This window comes from Myotis myotis, unplaced genomic scaffold (genome assembly GCF_014108235.1).
Source record: "Myotis myotis isolate mMyoMyo1 unplaced genomic scaffold, mMyoMyo1.p scaffold_m19_p_5, whole genome shotgun sequence".
Classification (NCBI taxonomy): domain Eukaryota; kingdom Metazoa; phylum Chordata; class Mammalia; order Chiroptera; family Vespertilionidae; genus Myotis; species Myotis myotis.
Window position 1 is genome coordinate 47,482,208 of NW_023416357.1, and position 27,739 is coordinate 47,509,946.

The window sequence follows — 27,739 nt, forward strand, 5'->3', positions numbered from 1 at the left end:
CTCATGCACTTTAGATGACTACTTTGAGCATGGATATTGGTTAGACCCTATAATGGTTGTGTAAAGTTGCAGCATTGTTTTTATAAACTAAACTCATTTAGGTGTGAACTCACTTTTGCAGTTCAAGTTTTTCTGTTTTAACTCCTGAATTATTTACCAGTTTCTGTATTGTCCAGCAATCCAGAGAGATGAGGGAGATATTAAAGCTGTTTGGCATAGAAGTCTCTTTTTCCTTGGAGTAAAACTTTTTTATTCCCCCCTTCCTATTAGAGCAGTGGTTCTCAACCTGTGGGTCACAACCCCTTTGGCGGTCGAACGACCCTTTCACAGGGGTCGCCTAAGACCACCCTGCATATCAGATATTTACATTATGATTCATAACAGTTGCAACATTACAGTTATGAAGTAGCAACGAAAATAATTTTACGGTTGGGTCACAACATGAGGAACTGTATTTAAAGGGCCAGAAGATTGAGAACCACTGTTAGAGGAAAATTTCTGAGTAATATAATTAAACAATCCATTTGGAAAATTTAACTCTAGATTTGCTTCGGGCCAAGTTTGCTAATCTATTTGTGTTAAACACCATATGCGTCACATGTCATTATGTAGAATATTGATTGATCTAGTTTAGTTGAATTACCCTCACCATGGATTCTTCAATTCACTGGCTGGGACAAAGTCTCATTTAGTCTGTGTGTGAAGATAAAATTAAATATCCAAGAAGAAATCACACCCTACTTAATATTGATTTTCTAAATGAGCTTGATGGAAATGGCAGCTTCTTGTTTAATTTGACTCAGCTTGACATTTTTAGAGCATCAGCAAATTTGAGGAGGAAGGGAAATGATAAAAAAAATTCTATAGAATTGGCAAGAAGCTAGATCATTTCCAAGTCATTCATTTCTTCTAGATAATCAGATATAGTTGAAAGAGCAAGTATGAGAAGAAGGTACTATTTTGTAATGATCAATACACAGATAAAATAAAAATTAATTTGAAAGTATAAGGTCATGAAAGTACATATCATGGATCAGGATGTGGCTAAGAGGAGAAGATGGTGAGCTATTTTCAGAAGAGTTGGGCAGACCAAGACGCTAAATCAGTCTACTGCATAAAATCTATCCTTAGTAAGGTTAGAGCGATTCCAGTTTCTTCTGCTAGGTATCTGCTGTGTCATTTCATAGATTCTATATGAAATATTTATACAGATGGTAATCCTACTCAGATAAACCCCAGAGCTGACTTATCTGAATATACTGCTTACATGTATACTGCTTTTCTTCTCCATTCATTAATGTTAATTTTAAATAAATCTTTGCAGTACTTCTCTACTTCATCCTTCTTTCAAACTTCTCTCTTCAGTCTTAGATATATTTCATTAAAATGTTATTCTAGAATTTGTGTATTTCATCACATCACAAAAGCAAAATATTGGAATTGGAAGAAACTTAATCATGCAATTACCTGATTTTTTCCCCATTCTTCTATTGAGATACAATTCACATACCATAAAATCCACCATTTTTAAGAGTACATGTCAGTAGTGTTTAGTATGTTCACAAGGTGTATAAATATCACCGAGACCTAATTACAGAACATTTTCCTAGTCACAAAAAATAAACTTCATCCCATTAGCACTACATTGGTTTTGAATTAAGGGAAATACTAACTTCAAAGACTAAGTTAAGAAGTGTTTCTCTTTTTTTTTTTTTTACCATATTATTATTTATCAAAATACTATTGTGTTTATTTTATTTTTTTTTAATTTAAAAGAGTTTGAGGGGATTGTAGTTAATTCTTAATTGTTGTTAATTGGTAGAATTACAGTGAAGACACTTTATCCTGAGCTTTTCTTTGAGGAGAGAGTTTTGATTACCATATCAATCATTTTATAAGTCTACTTAAAGTTTCTATTTCTCTTTGAGACAGTTTGGTAGCTTTTGTCTTTCTCAGAATTTGTCCACTTCATCTAAGTTATCTCATTTATTGGCATATTATTATTCACGTTACTCTTATATAATCCATTCTTTCTGTAATATAAATGGCTACATCCCTTCTTTCACTCATGATTTCAGTAATTTAAATCTTCATCTCTTTTTTACTGGTAAGTCAAACTGAAGGTTTTCAATTTTACTGATCTTTTCAAAGAAACTATTTTGAATGATATTTTTCACTATTGTCTTTCTATTCTGAAGTTCATTAATTTTCACTGTAATCTTTATTACTTGTTTCCTTGTGTTTATGTTAGGTTTAATTTGCTCGTCTTTTTTCACTATCATAAGGTGAAAGTTTAGGTTATTGATTTGAGTTCTTATTTTTAAAAATATAGCTATGGTAGTTATTGTTTGTTTAGGGACTTTTCTGTCTAATTCTATAAATTCTATATATTTGCCAGGTGTAGCAACTGCGTTTTTACTAGGTTCATTTAGTGTTTAGTTAATGATTGGTCAGAAATATCCTTGTGTCTGGGAGCAATAAGTCTCCTTGTTTTGGTGAGAGATAATGTAAATGTTTGGGCATGCCTTCAACACAAACAATTTATAAATCTGCTTTAATTTACTTCTTACTTTTATAGAACTTCACCCTCACTCACAGTTGAGAGATTAAGACCTTCTTAGGTCTTTCCTGATATGTGTACAGCTATATTTATACATGAGGCCTCAAGATTCCCATGAATATGTCAGTTTTTCAAAGCTTTGATAGCCATCTTATTCCTTAGCATATGTTTGCAGCTCTTCCTTCGTCTATGATGTTAACATGTTTGACAAATGTGCGGCAATCCCCCACCTTGGAAGTTTTTATTACCAGGTCAAATAAAGACAGGCCTTTAGTTTGGGGTCTCCAGGGAAACACAGGGAAGTCAAATGATGAATTTTCTTTGAGGATGAAGTATTGCCCATTTTTCTTCATCTAGTACTGGGAATGTAGGCTATTATTTTTTAAATTTTTTACTGAGATTTAGCCACTCTTCTTGGCTAAATGCACCTTGGTTGCTGAAAGTCTTTGGTTAATTTCCAGACTTCTAAACATTTTGATTCTGATAATTTTTGTCCACTTCATCTTTTTTGATAATTTTATGGTGGGGTGAATTTTTAGAGGTCCTCTCTCTGTCATGTTCACTAAAATTACCCAGTTGCGTTCATTTTTAAATTGAGAGCTCATGGGCAGGGTACTTAAATAATTTCTCCCAAAAGAATATAACTAGTGCTATGTACACAAGACCTATCCACAAAATATGAATAAAACTCAGAATTCTAAAATTACATCCAACTACTGCCTTTCTGGATGAATTGTCTATGATTACTAGGAAGCTTTCTATAGATATATACATATGTATCAGGTTCAAATTTTATAGCTTGGATGTAACATGGAATAAGATCTGTGCTTTTAAAAAATATCAAATGGATTATAGTTTTTCAGAAAGTTTGATGAATTGTGGCTATATGGATTTGAATAGCAGATGTTTGTTCTGCATTCATTTGAGAACTACTCTGAGTAAAACATTTCTTTTAGTTTTCTTACTTCCCTCAAGTAATATATGGATTCTTTTTGAATTATTAGGTATTTCTATTAAGTGTGTGATTTAACAAAGATGCCTGGTTTCCATTTTCTGAAAGAGGGAGTTGGAGCAGAATAGATGCTGACCTAATTTCTCTCCCCTTTGATCATACTGACGTGGCAAGCATTCTTTATTGCACAACAGAGATATATGTGATGATTAAGATTGTACTAACAAGGAAGGAAAAATTCAACTTGTAATTTCTCTATTAATCAAAGACCTTTTCAAAAGGCAGAAAAGATTAATAAAAAGTAATATTAGTTCTCTGTTTTCCAAGCCTTTAGTCAATTCTAGATGGGTAAACTCTTTTCTATTATTTTTTAATATAAGCAAAAGGTCATGAAATGTCCCCATCCTTGCTAATCTAGTGGTAGAGGCAATGATTGCCTAGTTAACATATTTAAAAAGTAAAATAATTAAGAAAATAAATTTTCAGTCATAACATTTTGCTGAATATAAAATATTCTTCCTACATTAACTTAACTAAAAACATTTATTAGAATTTGCAAATTTAAGTGCATACATCTAATATTGTGCTAGTGCTATCAAGTCACCAGTCTCTCTTGTCCTTGTCCTTTCTTCTTAATTTCCCACATATCTTTTGAAATCTTAATTGCTCCAAATACTGTGTATAAAATATGAATAAACTATGCAACTTGGATTCATGAAGTTTACAATGTAATCTGGTAGATATTAATAATAAAATTGTTAATTTTAATTCCCCCTTTATCTTGCAGGCTTTTCTCACTGTCCTACTGACAGCTATTTTACATTTACTAAGTACCACAAATACATTCACTAAGTACCCTTCCCTTTCCAGAGTTCATTTTTTAAAGTTAGTTACTTTGTTTTAAATATTTATTGATATCTTATGACACATCACACATTGAGCTGAGACACTGAAATGCTTCTTATTAATCTTCAGATACCGCTCTAAAGTTTATGTATTATAACATTTTCTTGATGAAACAACTGAGCCTTAAATAATTTAAGTAATGCAAAAGTTAGGAATATTTTTAATTTTATTTATGCAACAGAAAACTTATTTAACATATATTGAGATATACATTTTAAAAAATAAAAACATGTCTGGAAATAGACTGTTGCTGGAATTGGCTTAGCAGTTAATTCATGTTAGGGTGAGAATCTTTGCAGTCATCCTGGCTCTTTTCTCAGTATCAATATAGCTGTTCAGCTCAATTTATTAATTTTCTCATTCAGGCTGAAAGGCAAGAGGTAAAAATAGCAATGTCTACAGCTTTTATTAGGAAAATAAAGTTAGAAAACCCTCAACAGAGTTTACTACAGTGTACTAGAACTGTGTCACATTGCTTATCTTTGTCACTCTTAATTTCGTAAGAGTCTAAGAAAGCACAAGTATATAGCCATAGAGGAGTCAGGAAAGAGAGAACAGATGTGAAAATGAATGGTTGATCAGCCAACAAAGTCAGTTTCATTCACTTTGTTGTCACCAGCTAGCCTATCAGCTTAGCCAGAAATTATATTTGCTTACAACTACTTACTCAAATGTAACCATAATCATGCAAAAAATTAGGAAATATATGTAAATGAGAAGATTTTAAAATTAAAAATAATCTGGCTGAATGTCACACAGACCAAACAATGAGGAGAAATGTACTAGAATTTAATATAATGTCAAAACTTAGGTGGAAAAAAACTAGCACTGTTTGGGGGAGTCTCAGCTGTCAGATAAAAACAAACAGGTCTTTAATTTCAAATTTAAATACCAATCATTTATGCAGGTGCAAGTAACAAAACATAGAAACAATAGTTTTTGAAAAATTCAAATCGATTGCACCTATTCAAACTTGTGTTTTAAAATGAGTAACCTGTCAGAACATTATTAGCAATCACCCACTGAAATCTTAATATGGATTCAAATCAGGAAATGTTTCCAGAGTTTGAGTTCTTAACCACTAAGTTTTACAGCCTCCATGTGTATGAGAGGGTGGATTTTAAGATGCTGTAGGTACAGACTGGAAACTGCAAGGTCAGTCAAGAAGACAATTTCAGAGTTCAGTCAAGAGAAACTGATACCTGAAGCAGGCTAGAGGTCTAGGGATTCTAAAAGAAGAAATGTGTCCAATTGATCATGCTAAGAAATGTGGAATGAGAGGAGACTTAAGAGTTTGGATTACAAGATACAAAATGCTAAAAAGAATTTGAGTATAATGGTGAATAAGAAAGCCAATAAATTTGTGATAAAGTTATTTGTTATTGTATTTTTTAGTAGACAAAGTCAAAACTAGACTGTGAGAGTATAAAATAGTGGAAACAAAATGGTTTATCTTTCAAAAAATAATAATTTCAGGTAGAAGAGTTGTATCTGTGTGTGTGTGTGTGTGTGTGTGTGTGTGTGTGTGTGTGTGTGTTTATGCAGGTTATGGTCATTAAGTTTTCACCCAGCAGAACAGATATACATCCTATGAGAGGAAGCGTATCCCAACACTTGGGTTAGTATCAATATTTTATCACTAAGCAAGTAAGGCTATATTTATTTATTTTTATTGTATTTTTTTATCCTCACCCAAGGATATTTTTCCCATAGATTTTTTTTTCTTATTTATTTATTTTTTGTAGAGAGAATTGAGGGGGGGGGGGGCTGCGGGGAGAAACATTGACATGAAAGAGACACATCAATCATTTCCTCCTACACACACCGGTATTGGGGCCTGGGATTGAACCTGCAAACCAGGAGCATGCATGCTCTTGACCAGGAATTGAACCCCTGCAACCCTTTCAGTCTGTGGGCCGATGTTCTAACTGTTGAGCAAAATGGACCAGGGCATTTTTAAAATATTTTATTATAATTTTTAAATGTATCTTTATTGTTGAAAGTATTACAGATATCCCCCTTCCTACCCTCACTGACCCCCTCCACCCGACTCCTGCTCCCTCCCCAGGCCTTCACAGCATAATTGTCTGTGTCCACAGGTTATGCATATATGTATATAAATTATTTGGTTAATCTCCTCCCTCTCTTCTCTCTGAGATTCTCAGTGGTTAGAGAATCAACCCAAGCACCAAAGGGTGCGATTCCCAGCCAAGGGCCCATACTTGGGTTGTAGAGATTATAGGTTTGATTCCCGACCCCAGTAGGGGTGTGGGCAGGAGGCAGCCAATAGATGTGTCTCTCTCACATCAATGTTTCTCTCTCTCTCAATCAATCAATATGTCTCTCTTCAATCTGTTTCTCTTTCTCCCTCCCTTCCACTCTAAAAATCAATGGGAAAAATATCCCGAGGTGAGGATTAACAAATAATAATAATAATAATAATAATAGTAATAGTAATAATAATAGTAACAATAGAGATAAAATGGTGAATATTTTACTTTTTAAAGAATGTTTCTTAAAAAATATTTGGCACATGCTATAACTTGTCTGCAAGGAAGTGCTAGCAATTTTAAATAAGAAAAATAAAATGGTCATGTTTAATTGATATAGTTTAAGAATGTCTTTTCATTTTTAATTACCTACCTAGATGCCAGGGCTGACCAGCAGACCCTGAGTGATAGATGATTACTCTGACACACAATTGCTGTGAAAGAGAGGGCTAAGGGACTGCCTAGCTAGAGAAACCAAACAGCCTCGTTTGCCTGTTTCTTTAGGCTTTTATTGTAACAGCAGTTTGAGCTAAAGTTTATCTTTTAGATACAATCAGTAGGGTAAGTAATCTTTGGAGGACACATGTCTCTGCAATATCCTTTAAGCAAGGATGCCTAAAGATTAAGCATAAAGATTCCAGTAAACACCCAAGGGTCTGCATGTGCACAGACTTGTTTGGAAAGGTCAAGGAACAATAAGGGGTGGCCACCTTCAGCCAACTTCCCCAAGTCAGAATTCTGAGAAACAGGGGTAGGCTGCCTTCAGCTCACTCCACTTTTCGGAATTTCCTCCTTACAAACTTTCCAACCAAGTCCCATGCTTCCCCACACATAGGGAATCAAATAAATTTTCTTTAAGTAAAATGGTTTCAAGTTTAAGGATGAGATTAAGAAGACAATAAATAAATGCACTGTAGTGATCTGAAAATACATGTCTTTTACAAGTCTGTCTCTGGAACAGATATAAGCACCATGGATTTGGAGAATAGTGAAGTCAAGAACATAAAGGTACAAGAGTGCCTATGGCAGGGAATGGCTGGAGTGGACATCCAGATGAGAGACTTTAGTCCTGGAAAACTGGTGTTGAAATTCATTCACTTGGTACAGAGAGAGGAAAGATAAAAAATACCAACCAATGCTTGTGTTGTCCCTAATGTCTAAATAACTGTTGCTATTATTAACTCTTTTTTTTTTTCATTACTCCACACAAAAGCTGTTTGTGCACTATACTGGTATGGCCAGCACCAATCTTTCTATACCAGTATAGTGTAAGTAGTTGTTGACTTAATAAGGAGAATTAAATGTTACTTGCCAAGTAATATCACATGGCAATATGAAGATCAGATATCCCAAATACAATGAGTGTGACCTCTTCTTTGGATACAGTGAGTGTGATCTCAGTGTATGTGGGATATCGGGCCTCACATTGCCATTTATTCACTTGCAAATAGAATCTGTAGCACTTTGTGTACCTGTTTACTTATGTGTCAAATAGGTATAATAAAATATATGGAAATGAAATTTATTTTTGTCTTTGAAACTCTATTGAATAGACTCTAGTTGTCTTTTTTTCCCAGAAATGCATTCTTTCTCTTTCCCAACTATTCCTGATGACTCTATACTTCTCTTTCTCCAACCTTCTGGATATCTGAGATTTCAGCTACTATTTTCTTGCTTGTTGCATCAGGAGAGTATATCTTTATGTCAGGAAAAGGAAAAAGAACTCCATTCTAAAAGCTCTTTTTATTAGGCATACAAAAGGTAGCTATTTCAATCTCCTTTGGGTCCAAGTAGGTTATTTCCACTGGATTGGGTCAAAGGACATTCTAACTGGTAACACTCTGCTCTGCATTTAACAGAATCTTGCTCTGCTAATCATAAAACCGTATCTGTGACATAATCACTCATTGCTAACTCAGGGTCTTTTCTTTTTTTGCAGAGTTATTACAGATATCATGAGGAAACATTCTAAAATGTCAATCCAGTGTTTTAAGGACAATAGTCAATAAAAGTTACTTTCAATATTTCTCATAGCAGGCTTCTGATGGTGTGATATGGTGAACAAATATTCTAAGGAGAATTCTCAATAGAGGACTCAGTGGGCACATATTGAGCAATAATACACTAATATAGAAAAGAAAGATACTGATAATCTTATTATGCAGGAGTGAAAATTAACCATCAAATGTATGAACTATTGCATACTTAATCTCACTTAACTCTGCAAAGAATCCTGTGAATTTATTAATATTACCCACATTTCACAAATAAGCACAGTAAAACTCTGAACAATCACCATTTTCATACATAGCATAACTAAATAAGCAGGGGAACTAGCTGTTTACCTTAGATATGTGTTTCTGAAAGTGCTTTCAGAAACTAGTGAGAGTGTTGACTAGAAATATTGTTAAATTCCACCCTTCAATTTTTGTAATTAAACACTATGAGGATAGGAATTCAGATATCTGCATTTCTAACATGTTAAATAACTAGGAAATTCTGAGGTATATAAAATTTTGAAAAATTTTGGCCAGAGCCTTTTGCCTCCTACTCTTTCAAAAATACATATAATAATTGAAGTTTGAATACATAATTTAAAATATTAAAATACTAGAGGCCCGGTGCACGAAATTTGTGCATGGAGTGTGTGTGTGTGTGTGTGTGTGTGTGTGTGTGTGTGTGTGGCGGGGGGGAAGGTGTGTCCTACAGCCCAGCCTGCACCCTCTCCAATCTGGGATCCTTCTCACAATCCAGGACTGCTGCCTTGCTACCGCTTGCCTGCCTGCCTGATCACCCCTAACCACTCCCCTGTCAGCTTGATCAACACCTAACTGCTCCCCTGCCAGCCCAATTGCCCCTAACTGCCCTCCCCTGACGGTCTGGTCTCCCTAACTGCCCTCTCCTGCCAGCCTGGTCACCTCTAACTGTCCTCCCCTGCAGGCCTGGTCACCCCCAACTGCCGTCCCCTGCTGGCCTGGTCACCCCTAACTGTCCTCCCCTGGTGGCCATCTTGTGTCCACATGGGGGCAGCCATCTTGTGTGCTGGAGTGATGGTCAATTTGCATATTACCTCTTTATTAGATAGGATAGATCTTCTGTTCTAATACATAGATTTTTCAAGGTACTGTTACACTGCTTGTTAAATTTTGAATGAATGAATGAGTGAAATTGTAGCCATATTTGACAGATTAGCAATACCTACCTGAACTATTAAATTGAGAAAGCTGACTGTATCCATATTAAAAAAGAAAGTGTTGTAATCTATTAACTAGACTTCTACAGGCAAAGAATAGATAAGTGATACTGTATTTACAATGTGACTAGCCTTGAAATAGCCTATCATTATGATACCTACCTTGAGGTTTAACCTGCCTTTTGGCACTAATTTTTTAAACAGCATTACTAGTAACAATATGTGTAACTGATTAAACTTGGATTCAACTTCTAGGGCTAATACAATCACTCTGGAAATTAGAAATAGCATTTCAAGTTTCAGTTTTTGAAGTTAGGTATGTATATAAAATATATATATATATATATATCTTTGTTACAGTTTAATTTTATAAAAATTGCATGAATATATGTAAGATAACCGACATAAAAAATAAGGATGCCAACATAAACATTATCAAGTTATAGTAAAGGTAGAGAAAAAGAAAATTCAAAGACCCACAATTCTATGCATAGTAGAAAATATGTATCTTCTAAGTAGTTTCTTAAACATTTACTAAGCAAAAATATGTACAGTTTATTAGTAAGTTAAAATTATGAAGAATAGGTTCCGCCAAAATTCTTGTGTTAATATGTAAGCATTTTATATAAATAACCCATCGTTTTATAAGTACTTTTATGAGACACTTGTTGCAGTATTTATTTATGGATAAACAACTTTACATTTTTACTACCAATGTAAGGAACACATTTAAAAAATTTTTTATGCCCAATGCTTCAAAGCCTTAGAAACACTAGAAAATAATATATATTTTACATATATATTTTTATACATACTAGATTCTATATATATACATTAGATTCTATATATATATATACACATTATATTCAATATTTATACATATATATGAATAAATCACTGTTGTGCAGAAAGCCAAGGGGGTTCTGGTGGCTTTTAGACCCTTATACTTTTGCAGACTTATGCAGAAAATATTTTGTGGGGAGTCCTAACAATGTCATTCCAATAGATATTAAATTGTTGAACACAGTGAAAGCATTAAAGTAAATAGAACCAGATGGAAATTTTATCCAGCAAGCAACTATTAAGAAACTCATTCCCTACAAATTCTTCATGGGATTATAAGGAACACTGCTGAAATAAAAATGAAAGCAGTTTCATTGAACTGGAATACTTTCTTTGTTACTGTTTATCCAGTGTTCAAATCAATGTCATCAAGATTGTATAGCAAAGATTTCCAATTAAATGCAGAATAAAAAAAAATATGTAGTGCGTAGCCTACTGAAAAAAATTATTTTTTCAGAATCTATTTCTCTGGGGAATGCATAAGGTAAAGTCTTGTCCCTCTGAATTATTGAATATATCTGATGATTCAGTAAGAAGTAAAATGTGGCAACACCTGTAAGAAATGGACTTCTGTGATCTATCTCTAGCATGATCAGCTTCTGATGGAATTTGCTGAATTTCCCCAGGGCAAGCAGAATGTGGGGAGGAGGGAAGAGGATATAGGAACAAAGAACCATGGCAGAGGGCTAACATGGTGGAAACCCCCAGGCGTCTGCTTCATCTAGACAGGGGATATGGAGACAGCTACAAAGGTCTCAGCCCAATATTTTAAACTAGTAGCGCTGCACCAGTAGCTGGCCAGTAGCTCTCTGCCCGCTGCCCCGCCCTCCTATAGCTCCCCCCGCCCTTTCTTCACCCCACCCCTTCATAGCTTGCTGCCCTGCCCCCTCCTGTGCTCTCCTGTAGCTCACTGCCCCACCCTCCTGCTGATCCGTGGTCCGGTCATTACATGGTTGGTTGTTATGCTTCATGGCGTAACAACCATTTGTATATTACATCTTTATTATATAGGATGGCCCAATGGAAGCCAGCAAAATCTAGGTGATGTATTAGGAAACAGATGACCAAATAGTACTCAGCCAATGAGGAACCAGGGGAGGGACTAAATAAATAGGCTATGTTCCCTGCCCGACAGGTGTGCTATACAATGGACGTGTGCTCTTGAGAGTGTTATTAAACGTCTCATTTTTGCCATGCTTCTGTTTCCTAGTCTGTCATTTGAAATTTGGACAGGTGAGCCATTTCTCACAACCCCTAATTGTGGAAAAGCAAAAATTCATTTTGTTTTGGTAATAAAGCACACCCTTGAGTATTAATTTGCTCCCAAGTCAGCCTTGATATAAACGTTGGTACACTGATGTTGTCCCAGAAGCCCCTTAAGCTACCCTCAACTTTTTTTAAAATCCTCACCCAAGGTTATGTTTTCATTGATTTTAGAGAGAGAAGGGAGAGGGAAAGGGATAGGGAGAGAGAAACATCAACGTAGGAGAGAAACACCAATTGGTTGCCTCCTGTATGTACCATGACAGGGGATTGAACCTGCAACCCAGGTATGTGCCCTGACTGGGAATAAAATCTATGACCTTTTGGTTTATGGGACAATGCTCCAAACAACTGTTGGAGCCACACCCATCAGGATTATTCTCATATTTTCAAATTCTCTTTTATTTTTGCTGTTCTGATTAGATGTATTCTGCTACCTTGTCCTCCAAATCATTGAACCAATCTTCAGCTTTATTTAATCTAATGTTGGTTGCCTCTAATGTATTCTTCATATCAATTATTGTATTTTTCATTTTGGACTAGTTCTTTATGTTTTCAATCTCATTTTTTAATACTTTTAAAAATCTCTTTGTTAAAGCTACCACTGAGTTCATTGAGCATCCTTATTTCTTTCTTCCTTTTTTTGGCTTTTATTTATTTATTTAATTAATTTATTTATTTATTCATTCATTCATTTTATTGTCTAAAGTTTTACATATGTCTCCTTTTTTCCCAATTGACATGCTCCCCTCCCCAGCCATTCCCACTCCGGGCAAGCACCCATCGCTGCAGTATCTGTGTCCATTGGTTATGCTAATATGCATGCATACAATTCCTTTGGTTGCTCTCTAACAGCCCCCGCCCTCCACTGCCGTTTATCTCTGGATCTATTCTTGTTCATCAAATTATGTTGATCATTATAACCCACATATGAGTGAAATTATGTGATATTTATCTTTCTCTCACTGGCTTATTTTGCTTAGCATAATGCTTTCCAGTTCCATCGATGTTGTTGCAAATAGTAAAAGTTCCTTCTTTTTTAATAGCAGCATAGTATTCCTTTGTGTAGATGTACCACAGTTTTTTAATCCACTAATCTGTTGATGGGCACTTAGTTTGTTTCCAAATCTTAGCTATTGTAAATTGTGCTGCTATGAACGTAGGGGAGCATATATCCTTTCTGATTGGTGTTTCTGGTTTCTTGGGATATAGTCCTAGAATTGGGATTACTGGGTCAAATGGGAGTTCCATTTTTAATTTTTTGAGGAAACTCCATACTGTCTTCCACAGTGGCTGCACCAGTCTGCATTCCCATCAGCAGTGCATTAGGGTTCCTTTTTCTCCTAATCCTCGCCAGCATTTGTAATTTGTTGATTTACTGATGATAGCCATTCTGACAGGTGTGAGATGATATCTCATTGTTGTTTTGATTTGCGTCTCTCAGATGATTAGTGACTTAGAGCATGTTTTCATATGTCTCACAGCCTTCTGTATGTCCTATTTCAAAAAGTGTCTATTTAGGTCCTTTGCCCATTTTTTTAATGGATCGTTCATCTTCCTTTTGTTAAGTTATATTAGTTCTCTGAAAATTTTGGAGATTAAACCCTTATCTGAAATATCATTAGAAAATATGTTCTCCCGTGCAGTGGGCTCTCTTGTTGTTTTGTTGATCATTTCTTTTGCTGTGCAGAAGCTTTTTATTTTGATGTAGTCCATTTGTTTATTTTCTCCTTAGTCTCCATTGCCCTAGGAGCTGTGTTGGTAAATATGTTGTTATGACATATGTTTGCTATTTTGATGCTTATGGAGTCTTGTAGGATTTTTATGGTTCTCCGTCTTACATTTAAGTTCTTTAGCCATTTTGAGTTTGTTTTTGTGTATGGTGTAAGTTGGTGGTCTAGTTTCATTTTTTGCATGTATCTGACCAAATTTCTCAGCACCATTTACTGAAGAGACTGTCTTGAGTCCATTGTAAGTTATTGCATCCTTTGTCAAATATTAATTGAGCATAATGGATTGGGTTGATTTCTGGGTTCTCTGTTCTGTTCCATTGGCCTATATGTCTGTTCTTGTGCCAGTACCAGGCAGTTTTGAGAACCATGGCTTGATATCTGGTATTGTGATCCCTCCAACTTGGTACTTCTTTCTCAGGATTGCTGAAGCTATTTGGGGTCTTTGTTTATTCCAGATGAATTTTTAGAGAGTTTGTTCTAAATCTTTGAAGTATGCTGTTGCTATTTTAATGGGGATTGCATTGAATCTGTAGATTGCTTTGGGTAGTATGGACATTTTAATGATGTTGGTTCCACCAATCCATGAACATGATATGTTCTTCCATTTGTTTATGTCTTCCTCTATCTCTTTTTTCAATGTCCTGTAGTTTTCTGAGTACAGGTCTTTTACTTCCTTAGTTAAGTTTATTCCTAGGTATCTTAATTTTTTTGGTGCAATGGTAAATGGTATTCTTTTTTGTTGTTGTTGTTTTTCATTTCTCTTTCCCTGAGTTCCTTATTGGTACATAAAAAGGCCATGGATTTCTGGATGTTAATTTTGTATCCTGCCACATTGCCAAATTCATTTATTAGGTCTGGTAGTTTTGTGATGGAGTCTTTGGGGTTTTCTATGTATAGTATCATGTCATCTGCAAATAATGGCAGTTTTACTTCTTCCTTTCCAATTTGGATGCCGTTTATTTCTTCTTCTTGTCTGATTACTAAGGCTAGCACTTCTAGTACTATATCGAACAGGAGTTGTGAAAGTGGGCATCCACTTGTTCCCATTCTGTGGGGAAATGAGTTTAGTTTTTACCAATTGAGTATGATGCTAGCTGTAGGTTTGTCATATAAGGCTTTTATTATGTTGAGGTATGATCCCTCTATTCCCACTTTGCAGAGAGTTTTTATCAAGAAAGGGTATTGGATTTTGTCAAATGCTTTTTCTGCATTGATTGATATGATTATGTTATTTTTGTCTCTCAATTTGTTTATGTTATGTATCACATTTTTTGATTTGTGAATATGGTACCATCCTTGCATCCCCAGAATAAATCGCATTTAGTCATGGTGTATGATCTTTCTAATGTAATGCTGAATCTGATTTGCTAGAATTATGTTGAGGATTTTAGCATCTATATTCATCAAGATATTGGCCTGTAGTTCATTCTCTCTCTCTCTCTCTCTCTCTCTGGTTTGGGGATTAGGGTAATGCTGGCTTCATAGAAAGAGCTTGGAAGTGTGCCTTCTTCTTGAATTTTTTGGAATAGTCTGAAGAGGATAGGTTTTAGTTCTTCTTTGAATGCTTGGTAGAACTCCCCTGTAAAGCTCTCTGGACCAGAGCTTTTGTTTGCTTGAAGATTTTTTATCACTGCTTCAATTTTTTTGGTAGTTATTGGCCTATTCAGGTTTTTTTTTTATTCTTCTTGATTGAGTTTTGGGAGCTTTTATTTTTCTAAGAATATGTCCATTTCATCTAGGTTGTCCATTTTGTTGGAATAGAGTTGTTCATAGTATTTTTTCATAATCATTTGTATTTCCATGGGATCGGTTGTTACTTCACCTCTTTCATTTCTGATTTTGTTTATTTGGGTCTTCTCTCTTTGCTTCTTGGTGAGCCTGGCTAGAGGTTTATCGATATTGTTTACCCTTTTAAAGAATCAGCTCTTGGTTTTGTTGATCTTTTGTATTTTTTTTAACTCTATGCCATTTACTTCTGCTCTGATCTTTGTAATCTCCTTCCTTCTGCTCACTCTGGGCTTTTCTTGTTGTTCTCTTTCTAACTCTTTGAGTTTTAGGGTTAGATAATTTATTACCATTTTTTCTTGTTTTTTGAGGTAGGCCTGTAGAACTATGAAATTCCCTCTCAAGACTGCTTTCACTGTGTACCACAGATTTTGGCTTGTTATCTTTTTATTGTCATTTCTTGCCATGATGCTTTTTATTCTTTTTTTATCTCTTTGGTAACCCAATCATACGATTTAGCCTCTAGATGTGTGATTTTCTTTGTTTTTATTATAGTTCATTTCTAATTTTATGCCATTGTGATCTGAGAAAATGCTTGATATGATTTCTATCTTCTTGAATTTAAAAAGTCTTTGCCTTTGTCCCAATATGTGGTCTACCTTTGAAAATGACCCATGTGCACTTGAGAAGAATGTATATTCTGTGGCTTTGGGGTGAAATGTTCTGAAGATGTCAATTAATTCCATCTGATCTAGTGAGTCATTTAGGATTGATTTTTTTTGATTTTTTGTTTACAGGATTTGTCCAGTGGTGTCAGTGAGGTATTAAAGTCCCCTACTATGACTGTATTGCTGTCAATCTCTCCCTTAATATCCTCCAGAAGATTGTTTTATGTATTTGGGTGCTCCTGTGTTGGGTGCGTATATGTTTACCAGAGTTATATCTTCTTGTTTAATTGCTCCCTTTAGTATTATGAAGTGGCCTTCCTTATCTCTTCTTATGGCCTTCACTCTGAGGTCTAATTTGTCAGATATAACTATTGCTATCCCAGCTTTTTTAAAATTTCCATTTGCCTGAAAAATGTTTTTCCATCCCTTCACCATCAGTCTGTATGAGTTCTTTGTTCTGAGGTGGGTCTCTTATAGACAGAAGATATATGGGTCATCTTTTCTTATCCACTCAGTTACCCTATGTCTTTTGATCAGGGCATTTAATCTATTTACATTTAAAATTATTATTGATAGGTACTTGTTTATTGCCATTTTTATTTTTTATGCCTGTGTTCCTTCTTCCCTTCCTATTTCTACTTTTTACAGCAGACCCTTTAGCATTTCTTGCATTGCTGGGTTGGTGGTAATAAACTCCCTTAGTCCTTTTTTTGTCTGTGAAGCTCCTGATTTCACCCTCAACTTTGATTAATAGCCTTGCTGGGTATAGTATTCTTGGATTCAGACGCTTGCTTTGCATGACTTTGTATATTTCATTCCATTCCCTTCTGGCCTGAAGTGTTTCTGTTGAGAAATCAGTCGATAGTCTGATGGGAGACCCCTTGTAGGTAACTTTCTGTCTCTCTCTGGCAGCCTTTAATATTCTTACTTTGTCATTGGTATTTGCCAATTTAATTATAATGTGTTGGTGTCAGTCTTTTTGGGTTCATCTTGTTTGGGACTCTGTGAGCTTCTTGGACTTATGTGAATTTTTTTCTTATTCCCAGTATCAGGAAAGTTTTCTGTCATTATTTCTTCAAACAGGTTTTTTATTCCTTGCTCAGTTTCCTCTCCTTCTGGCACCCCTATTATGTGGATGTTGTTTTGTTTTGTGTTGTCCCAAAGTTCCCTTAGGCTCTCCTCTTGTTTTTTAAGTGTTTTTTCTAGTGGCTGCTCTGCTTGGGTATTTTTTCCTACCTTGTCTTCTAGCTCACTGATGTGATCCTCCACTTCTTCTAGTCTACTGTTTCTATTGTATTCTGTACTGCAGCAATATACTTTTTCATTCCTTCTTGATTCTTACTGATATTGTTGAATTTGTCTTCCATCCTTTTCAGTGTCCTTATGACCATTACTCTAAATTCTTCCTCTGACATATTGCTAGCCTATATTTAGTTTACTTCCTTTCCCAGTGATTCTTCCTTTTCTTTTCTATGTGGGCTGTTTCTTTGTCTCCTGATAATCGCTCTTCTCAGGGTGTCTGGTTATATAGCTCTCTCTCTCCTGTGTTGACTTAAAGGCACAAAATACAGCATGACAAGACACAATGCACAGGGCACCAAACACAAATGTATTTATGATACCAATATCCCAAAATAAAGGTGACCACCAGAGAAAAGAGAATTAGGGGAGAGAAAAGAGTGCAAAAATGATATTGAGAAAAGGAAAAAATGTAAGAGAGAAAAGAAAGAGAAGAAAAAAGAAGGGAGAAAAATATATGTATATGGGGAGAAAGCTCTAGAAAGCCAACAACTAATCCAAAAAAATGCAAACAACAATCACCCAGAGATAAATGCAAATAAGAAACAACAAACACACAAACAACAAACACCCAGATAAATCTGAGGAGGCAGAGTTCTTTTTGGGCAATCCCTGAACTTTCTATCCACAGACTGCCTCACTAGCTGTGTTTAATTCACCAGTTCCAGGTGGATGTTATTTGATTCAGCTGTTCCTTCTATCTGCTCTGTGAGAAGGCACAGGAACTGTCCGCATATTCAGTGCTACTTTGTCTACCCTTGGACAAACTTTTTAGGCATCCGCAGCCGGGGAGGCTGGAGTCTCGGTGTTCATGGGTTAGCAGCTGAGGCAACTGGTCCCTGGGCATTGTGGTTGCAGGGTCCTGGGAGGTATCTGAGGTCTCTCTGATTGAAGGTAAGGCTGGGCTTCCGATGACAGCCGCTCTCCCCTTCAAGATGGTGTGGTCTCTACACCAGAGCCAGCTGTTCTGGGAGAGATTTCAGCAGTAGTAGAGGCTGCCTGGCCAGGTGAGCCTGGTCTAGCAGTCCCCAACAGTCCTGTGGAATATAGCTGTCCCTCACTCAAAAATACAGACACTCCCTGCACATCCATGCACTCACCTTTTGCTCACTCACACACTATCTTGCAGCCTGCTGTCCCATTGGCCACCATCTTGGATCCCTCTGAGCATCCTTATTTCAAGTGTTTTGAATGTTGCATCTGTTCGATTGCTTATTTCCATTTTTTTAGCCCCTTTTCTGGGGTTTTGTCCCATTGTTTAATTTAGGACATGTTTCTTTTTCTTCTGTTTTTGGCTGCTGCCCTGTGTTTGTTTCTATGTAATAGATAGAGCTGCTACATATCCTGATCTTGAGAGAGTGGCCTTATGTAGTTGGTGTCCTTTAGGGACCAGTGGCACAGTCTCTCTAGTCACCTGAGCCAGTTTTTACAGTTGTGTCACTTGTTTAGGTTGTATCTGTCCTCCTCTTGTAGTTGAGCCTTTATTGCTGTTGGCAGATCAATGAGAGGATTGGATTTAGCAGGGCTCTAGTGCCTGGTTGAGTCGCCCTTTGGGCAGGTACCTGGCAGAGACTAAGGTATAAACTGAGGCTGGCTGGGACTAGTGCCAGGCTTGGAGCCATTTAGCAGGAGGCACAGGACATGCCAAGGCTGCTTGATTGGGGTTTGTAAACCTTTGAGATATTTTTTCAAAGTCTAAAACATAAGCAAGACAGGCAGTTTATATATAAAGCCACTGGAAATGGCTTGGGGGGGGGGTCCTGAAAGTTAGATAGATTGGAGTCTTGAGGAATCACCAGGGCAGGGTGAACAGCGTTAGTGGCATCTACTAGTACTTCTATTTGGTGGATTGCTGTCCCTCTAACTCTAGCATTGAAGGTAGATAATTCAGTTCATCCCTGGATATTCCTGGGGCTTTCTGAGTCACTACTCCAGCACTAGGGCTCAGAGCAAGTTAGTCCATCAGCAAGTAAGTCCTTGTGCAGGACTTTTAAGAGGAACACGAGGGACTCCAGAAGCCTCCATCTCACTCAGCCACAACCTGGGTTGGTTTTCACAACCATAAGTTACAGGAACTTCTCTTCCTGGCACTGCAACTCTAGGCTGGAAAACCCAGTATGGGGCTGGGACCCCCTCACTCCTCAGAGGATACCTTCTTAGTCAAAATATCCCTCTCAAATTTAAACTTCCACACATGAGTGTGAGACCAGCCTATTTTGTGTCTACAACCCTCCTACCAGTCTCTAGGTGGCTTCTTCTTTATATCTTGCTAGACTTTAGGCAGTTCTCAAAGATGGTTGCTCTGTAGTATAGTTGTAATTTTGTTGTAGTCATGGGAAAAGAGAAGCACAGCATTTACCAGCTCCATCACCTTGACTGAACATCAGATGGAATGTGTTTTTAACCAAGCCCTATTTGACATTTGATTAGAGGAAGGCCATTATATAGCAATTCTATATAATAAAAGCCTAATATGCTAAGTGTCTGGTCATCTGGTCGTCTGTTCAACCAATCAAAGTGTAATATGCTAATGATATGCTAAGGCCGCTCAACTCCTCCCTATGATGTGCACTGACCACCAGGAGGCAGACACTCTGACTGGTATGTTAGCTTGCTGATGGGGTCTGGCCAATTGAAAGTGAGCAAGATGGGCTGGACACGCCCTGGAGTCCTCCCATGGTCCCTCCCCAGCTGGCCAACCTCCCACGTCACTCCCCAATCCTTATTGTGCACCGGTGGGGTTTCCTCGGCCTGGCCTGCACCCTGTCACAATCCAGGACCCCTCGGGTGATGTCAGAGAGCTGGTTTCGGCACAATCCTGCAGGCCAGGCCAAGGAACTCCACTGGTGCATGAATTCATGCACAGAGTCTCTAGTTATATATATATAATTTCTATAACAATGTTCATCTTTATCTATAGGTATATATATTTATATAATTTTATCTTTATATTTATACCACACTTTGAAAATGGTTAAAGTTTATAGAGGGTGTGGTGTCATGTATCATATCTATAAAATAATTATTTCCAGCTTTTAGAAATAATAATTCAATAGTAATGCATGCTTATAAAGTGTCCACTATAAATTAGGTCCTTTACTTACGTTACTGTTAATTGTTATAATGATAACCAAGAATACTACCCCCATTTAATTTTATCAGTATAACACAACTAATAAGTAAATGAATGGAGATTTGAAATAATATGTGTTCTATTTTGAGGTTATTTCTATATCAGGTTTCCTTGAGCAATGCATAATATCACTACAGATAGCATATTTTGTAGCTTCTGTGTAGGGTATAAATACGTAACTTCTCTTCCCAAATAAAATATAATTGCATTGAGAGAAAATCATAAATTACATAGATTTTAATTATAGGCAACTTCTAAGGAAGCAAAAATAGGATGGGTGATTGATTAGATCATTAACTTTCCTAAAAAAAATACTATGTAGGTATGCTTCTTTATTATTCAGAGCTTCTTGATTCACAGCCAGGAGAACTGTGAATTATATTTATAAGGAGACAGATGAGAAAAGTTTAATATGTGTTATGTATACTTTTAAAATAATTTTCCACTACTTTGCTTTATCTCGCAAAATATCTTTGATTTACAAAATTTAAATAAAAGTAATCAACATTTATTTGCTGCTATGAAACATAACTAAAAAGATAATATTTTTGACCTTTTAAAATATCAAACCATATCAATGTGTTCTCTTCTAACCTTTTAAAAATCAAATTTGTCATACTACATTCCAGATATAGCCAACTATAATTTCAATTTCATTTATTGTACAGTCTGCATTTCATTTCAAGAGAAAGTTCCCTAAGGTGGAAGTAAAGCCTGGCTACCACTACCACCCTAACTATAACCTCTTTTAATATATTCATCAATCTGTTATTATTTATCAAAAGTTCTGCATCATTAGAGATGGCAAGAGGATCCACATAGTAACAAAAGAGACAATAGCAATAAGATTACCAGCGTTGCTACCCCTGGTATAATTAATTAATATTTATGATTCTGAAAACAACAGAGCAGCTTATTTAAAAAGCATAAATTTATTATTGTGGTAAATTATTTAAAGAAAAAAATTGTTCTTGGTATTAAAAAATTTTAGCTTCACTTGGATTGAAAGAAAGGAGAAAAACAGAAGTAAAAGATGGGCAAAATATGGATGCAGTAGAGAAAAAGTTCTCTAGATTGAACCACCTTAATATTAGAAATCTTTATTAGGTTTGTTTACTCTATTACTACAGAACCACGTCTTAATACCATCAACCAACAAATGTTAATATAATTTAATGATAACTTAAAGCTCTTATTTTATCTATATAGCATACATTATTTGATGTGTTATTTGTAGATCAGCTTGATCTTTCTTAGGCTTGTTTTTAAGCTCTTCTTTTACACTGAATCTAGAGTGCTCTTTACTCTAGGGCTAGTTTTACCACTCTATCATAATGTGAACTTTTGAGAGTATTCCTAAATGCCCCATACATGCAACAATAATTCCACTCTGAGTAGTAAATCTGAATGATTCACAGCCCTGGGGGAGCTCAGGGAATTTTCCAGCTCACAGCTTCCCACTGATTGTTCTTCATATGGTAGTTGTTCTTTGCCTGGTCTCCTTGAGTTCCACTTAGTGCAATTCCAGCTTGATATTCAGCCAAATATATAACAGACTTTTAAGCAGATTTATGAAGCTTTCTCCCCACATAGATCCCTCTTTATTCAGAAAATTCTAGATGCCAAATTCTTCTTTAAATCTCTTCATCTCACCAAAATTATTGGACTCTGCTTGGGCTGCCCTCTCTTTGCCATGGCCAGCCAATCATCTCTAACCAGAAAGACTGGGTAATGGTAGGATCATCTCATTGATTTCCTTCATCTCAGAGATCAGAGTCTTTCACTGTCCGTTGCCAAATATCCAAAAGTAATAGTTGTAGCCCAGCCATTGTGGCACAGTGGTTGAGCATAGACCTATGAATCAGGAGGTCACGGTTTAATTCCCAGTCAGGGCATATCTTTAATATGGTGAAGCAAATTATGTGTTCAAAAGTTTTAATGAAAGATTACATTGAAGTGTAGCACCACACCAAGACACACACTATGTTTTTATTTAAACCTATGGAAAACATCATGTATATATTTAAATGGACTATTAAAAAGGTATGAACAATAATCTATATTGATTATTATAATTGTAAAGTTTTGGAAGAAGAAAGGAATTACTTAATATTGCATATACATGACTAAATTTATTTTTATTATTTACTTTTTACAAGAACCACATAATTTTATTAAACATGTGCTTTCCAAATCCAAAAAAATAAATTGCAAATAATAAATGACACTTTATTACTTATAAAGCTTTTAAGCTTCACGAAGTGCCAGCAAATGACGACCATGTGCCTGAATAGTTCTTCAGTTTCACCTCTGACTTCTCTCTGCTCCCACTTTGCACTCGGGCAACATGGAAATGACTATAAAGTTTTGCACACAGCATACAAATTACCTGACATTAATTGTACACTCCCCTAAACCTTTGTGTATGTTCAAGCCTTTAAGTAATCCCTTCTTAAAATTTCTCTCCTACTGCATTAAGTCTAGGTCATTTTTAAAACTTATCCCTGTCAAAATGATCAGATTAATCTCCCCCAATGTGAGACATTTTCCTTTTCATAGTGGGAAATCACTGTTCCTACTCTTGAATCCCTTGTACATATTAGGGGGTATTGGTATGACATTTGTTTCACCTATGACACTCAAAATCAATGCAATTCTCATGCAAATAATATCCTATTCTGATGATTAAAAAAATAGTTACTTATAGAAAAAATTAAGAAGCATTGAAATGAAGGCTGAGTCCTGAATCCACTCTGAGTAGTAAATTTGAATGATTCACCAGCCATTTTCCAGAAGAACAACTTATGATATATAATATTTTATTGATATGTTGTAATTTATTTTTTCTAAATTCTTAATTTCCTCCCCAGATTTTATTTATTTATTTATTTATTTATTTATTTATTTATTCCTCACCCGAGGATATTTCACCACTGCTTTTTAGAGTGGAAGAGGGAGGGAAAGACAAAAAATATCGATGTGAGGGAAACATATCAATTGGTTGCTTCCTCTACACACCCAGAAGAGGGCCCTGGCGGGGGAGAAGCCTGCAACAGAGGTGCATGCCCTTGACCTGAATCAAACCTGGGATCCTTCGGTCTGCAGGCCAATGCTCCATCCACTGAACCAAAGCAGCTAGGGCCCCAGATATAATTTAGATACTGTGAAGAATATAGTCTCAAGAGACTATTAAGAGTACATAATAATGGAATCATGCATTTCTTAAAAACAGCACTCAAATATAATTATGGTGAAAATGGAAAACTGGAAAAGTAATTATAGTAACATAATTACTTTGAACATAATCAGATTCCATTTAAGGAAATACAGATTATTTATGAAAAAATAATTTGTATTATGTGTTTATTTTCTGAATAGATTATCAGTTTTCACAGAACAGGTATTATTTACATATTTTAAAGGAAGTGCTTGCTATTTTAAATAAATTATGCTTTAATTAACTTTTGCCAAGCTAAGAATTTAGTTTAGAAAACACCTTGGTCTAGTCTTGGTCAAGATCCTTGATCATATCAATTGCCTGTTATTCCAGAACATTTGAAATTTTTAGGATTTATGGCTTATGTTCATAAATTCCACAATTCATTGCAATAATAAACACTTTAAAAACTATTTTATCATATGCACCCTAGTTAACCAGCAGGATCAGGAAAAAATGTGGTGTTATTACTTTCTCAAACATATTTAAGTAGTCTAGACATACTTAATTTGAGAAAACAATTTAATTTCTTCATTTCATTTAGCAAAATAAATACAAGGCAATTTAATAAAAACAAAGACTTTATTATAACTGAAGGAAGATATAACCTATTACATGATAAAATTATAGTAAAATTAGAATTATAAAAAAATTAGATTATACTTCCTTACATTAGCATTTTTGCATTATATATTTGTATATGTATCAATTTTATATATATATATAGTATATATGATATATAATGTAAATTATATTTAAATATTACTTGTATGTATTTATATATATTATATATGAATATGTATATATATGTATGTGTGTGTGTGTGTAAAATGCTTGATATTAGGAAAACTTTTGAATAGAGTATGGAGCATAGAGTGACTGGATTTAGGTGAGGGGCAGAGAATTTTCAGTTTTGAAGATAGGCTGGTCAGAAGAGCTAATTTCTGTGCAGAGCCTTGAGTGAGGTGAAGAAATGATATGCTAAGGGATTTGTAGAAGCGTGCTATAGAGAAAAGAAATCTTTGTTAGAAGAGTATTATAGAAAAAAAGTCACTGAAGCAAGAATTTGCTTTGCAAATTCCATAAATATATACTTAATCAGTATAAAAATAATTGTTTTTTAACTGAAAAAATTTATTCTCCCTCTAAGTAGCCAAGTATTTTCTTTTTATTTGCACTTTTTGTATATATTTGACCAAAATTTAACTTGTTTTAGTCTCTTACTTTAAAAACAAACAGAAAAAAGAATACCGCCTTCATTGATCATCCTATCAGCCCATTTAAAGGTGTACAAAATTTAAACTACCATCTCCTAATGGCTGTAATCTACTTTAGCTTCAATCTAACATTTGAGTGTCTCAGAACTCAGTACTTGGACTTCTATTTTTATTCTTCACTTAATCCCGAGGTGATTTTGTTAAAATTACATCCATAGCTTTAAATATCATCTATATTAATTAATCAGGTATATTAAGCCCCAATTCAATTGCCCTAATACAACAAACTTGTTTTTCTTTCTCATCTAATCACATGCAGTGTAGGTTGATTGATCAAGTCTGCTTATAGTAGACTAGAGGCCCAGTGCATGGATTTGTGCACCAGTGGGGTCCCTCCACCTGGCCTGTGGGGATCAGGCCAAAACCGGCTCTTCAATATCCCCAAATGGGTCCCAGATTGCGAGAGGGTGCAGGCCAGGCCAAGTGACCCCACCCGTGCATGATTGGGGTGGGAGGAGGGACTGTGGGAAGACTCTAGGGCATGTTCAGCCCATCTCGCCCAGTCCCAATCTGCTGGACTCCAGCAGCAAGATAAACTGTGGGTTGGAGTGTCTGCTCCCTGGTGGTCAGTGCGCATCATAGCAACTGGTCGAATGGTCGGAGGGACACTTAGCATATTAGGCTTTTATATATATATTCTCAGAGACAGGCTGGGAGAGGCTCACAATCAGGAGGTGCCACCCTCTCCGAATGAGATAAGAAGGTAACTGGAGAATCATTTTACGATCCTTGAATGCTTCTAATCAAACATGACATGCTTCTTTTCTATTTACATTTTACTGATTAATGGAAGTCATGTGGGCATACCTAACTTGAAGTCAACAGGTGTGTTTTTATCCCAAATGTTTTGGGGGAAGAGGAGAATTGGAAATATGGTCAATATTAGTACTGCTTATCAGACCCAGCTGAATAGTAATAATTTTTAGTTTATATCTGAAGCCTTGACTTCTGTAAATCTTATATATAACTACCTCCACTATATTTCCACTTGTGTGTCTAGTTGGCAGCTGAACCTTCATGTACACCAAACTAAATGTCCGACCTATTATGCCTGCTCAGCCCATATTCTAAGTCTTCATTTTTCCTACTGCTGAAACAAAAAAAAATTTGACATCCTCCCTGTCTTTCATTTTTTTCTTACATTCCATGTCCAATCCATCATAAAATACTGTTGAATCTATCTTTAACATATATCAATAATTTAATTAGTTATCAGCACCATCAATACTAGTCACCTTAGTCCAATAATAGACTGGTGATCACCAATGATTTAGAAGCAGTATCTGTCTGCATTTTCAGATAATCTGATATTATTTAAATCAAAACTAGTCTATAATATTTATAGATGCACTATGTGCACAATAAATTATTTATTTGTAAATAAATTGTGCTCTATCTGAGTGTGTTAAGTACAACATTAAAGCACTTTATACTAGGTTATCTAAAAGGAGAAAATAAGTGTATATTACTAATACAAAAAGATATAAGGTGTTAATTTGAATTCCACTTTAGCCTTTTGCAAGTGTTTCTCTCAAATGATATAACGTATTTTCCCCATACATTACATAGTAATTGTCTAAATTGTGGAACATTTGGAATATTGTAACTTGATTTTGACAATTGAAGGTCAAACGCCATTGATGATATTTATGATATTTTTTGCTTAGTGAATACTAGAGTCATAAAATAATTTTATTTTATGGAGTGTGGAGAATTCCTGAGAAAAAGAGGGATACCTGCCCTGAACATAATACTATCTATTATTTAGTGAACTACATTTAACAAAGTGCCAACGATATGTTAACAATAAGCAAGTATGATTAACTTCCTAGGATTACATGACTACATATTTTATGAGTCGCAAAGATTTTTTTTTGTTCTTTGTGCAAAGACAAGATTCTCAAAATGGTAACAATTCAGGTAACAAATAAATGAACTTAGATAGATGAGCTACATTCTGTATTTTTGGTTAAAAATTACTTACATTCTATGTCATTGAGACAGAAAAATATGTTAGGTAGAGAGGGGTGGGACCATGGGAGGAAGAAGTGAAACCAGGAAACCAACTAGGTGGAGTTACTAGGACACCCCAACTGGGGTGGGAAGGAGTGTGCATAAGAGGCATGAACTTTAAAATGTATGGTTATTACTAAGACAGACAGTGTGCAGATAACCAATCACAAGGCAGTAGGGCAAGCATATACACAAAAAAAGGTGCGCATTCCCCAGACACAGCAAACAATGGATACCGACATTCCTGTTGCGGGGGAGCACATCCCTATGCCCACGTGGCTTATGGCCATGTAGGCCTCCACACATGGACTCCTAGACTTTAATTAGCTTGAATACTGAACTACTCCCAACTGTAACTTGGAAAGGAAGCTCTGGACACTGGGCTGCTCCTGGAACCCTAGCTGCACCTTTTCCAGGACTGGCTTCTCCCAATGAACATTGGTTCCATTAATCATTTCTGTATGCGACTTTATTCTTTGATTTTTGGCAAGACAAGAACTCGGACTCAAAACACCCACAATTTTTGGTTTCACCATTATTTTCTAGAAAATTTAAATCTAGAGTAATTGGTCTTATTATGCCATAAAGATTATTTTTCTCATATGGATAATCTGAAAAAGTCAATTGCTACTGATATCTGGTAATTTGGATGCAGTTACAAGGTAGGACTTAGATGGAGAATAACTC